This window comes from Acyrthosiphon pisum, unplaced genomic scaffold (genome assembly GCF_005508785.2).
Source record: "Acyrthosiphon pisum isolate AL4f unplaced genomic scaffold, pea_aphid_22Mar2018_4r6ur Scaffold_21243;HRSCAF=23396, whole genome shotgun sequence".
Taxonomy (NCBI): Eukaryota; Metazoa; Arthropoda; class Insecta; order Hemiptera; family Aphididae; genus Acyrthosiphon; species Acyrthosiphon pisum.
The window spans coordinates 43,005-44,156 of NW_021770689.1; positions in this window are offsets into that span (position 1 = coordinate 43,005).

The window sequence follows — 1,152 nt, forward strand, 5'->3', positions numbered from 1 at the left end:
TATCCCCCGACTTGCTGTGCAACACCTCCCCAAGTGGGTCACAGGGTTGAGAAAATTTCATTTTTGTTGCACCGAGCCACCAATTTCAAAAAACATCGTACAGTGATGCGGTGCTAGCGGTATTCGTCGCTACGCTCCTCGGCGCCGTCGCTCCGCTCCGCAAATCGAAAATATCCCCCGACTTGCTGTGCAACACCTCCCCAAGTGGGTCACAGGGTTAAGAAAATTGCATTTTTGGTGCACCGAGTCACCGAGCGGGGTCACTCGCTCGCTACGCTCGCTCGGACAATTAAAAACGAAAATATCCCCCGATTTGCTGTGCAAAACCACCTTGGGTAGGCCTCGGAATTAAACAAAGTTGTTAAAAAGCCATTATCTTCGCAGGTAGATGACCGACTGATAATGGTTACCTATTAAGCTATATTTTTTTAAAAGGGTAGAACCCGATTGCGTACGATTTACCTTTTTGGGAACACGATTGCGTATGTTTGCTGTATAACAATGGAAACTCGTAAAACGACACGATTGCGTATGCAACGTTGCCAAATTTATAAATATACAAAAAGTTCACCATGTACCTAATTTTAAATTTTCAATCCTTAAGCTATGCAAATTGAACATTTTATAATTTTTAACTACGTTCACATCAAGTAAGGGTAGTATTAAAAAAAAAAATTACACGTTCTAAAAACATCGATGACAATACAATAATACTAATAATAATAATAAGATAATATAAAATAAAATAAGTTGTACGTTTTCCTAAGTAAATAGAGCCAATTTTAGATAAATACACCATAATATTTTTGTCAATTTTATACTCATCATACATTTTGACTAATACCGTTTTCGATTTGACGCACTTTTTACACTCGGTGCGTACTGAGTGCAAAAACGTATTCGATTTGACCAATATTCAGTGAACTGGTTCGGTGTTTTTGTATTCGATTTAATTGCACTGACAACACTCGTGCGCACTGAGTGCGCATTTTCTGCACCGCCGATTTTGTCAATGCAATGAGTGCATTTTATAAATATGAACCGTTTTTCTCGATAACGGGGAACAAAATACGGCGGCCCTATTGACAATTGTATTTCTTTCCATGTCAACATATTTTGTTTTCTATATATTACACATAAATGTATTCGATT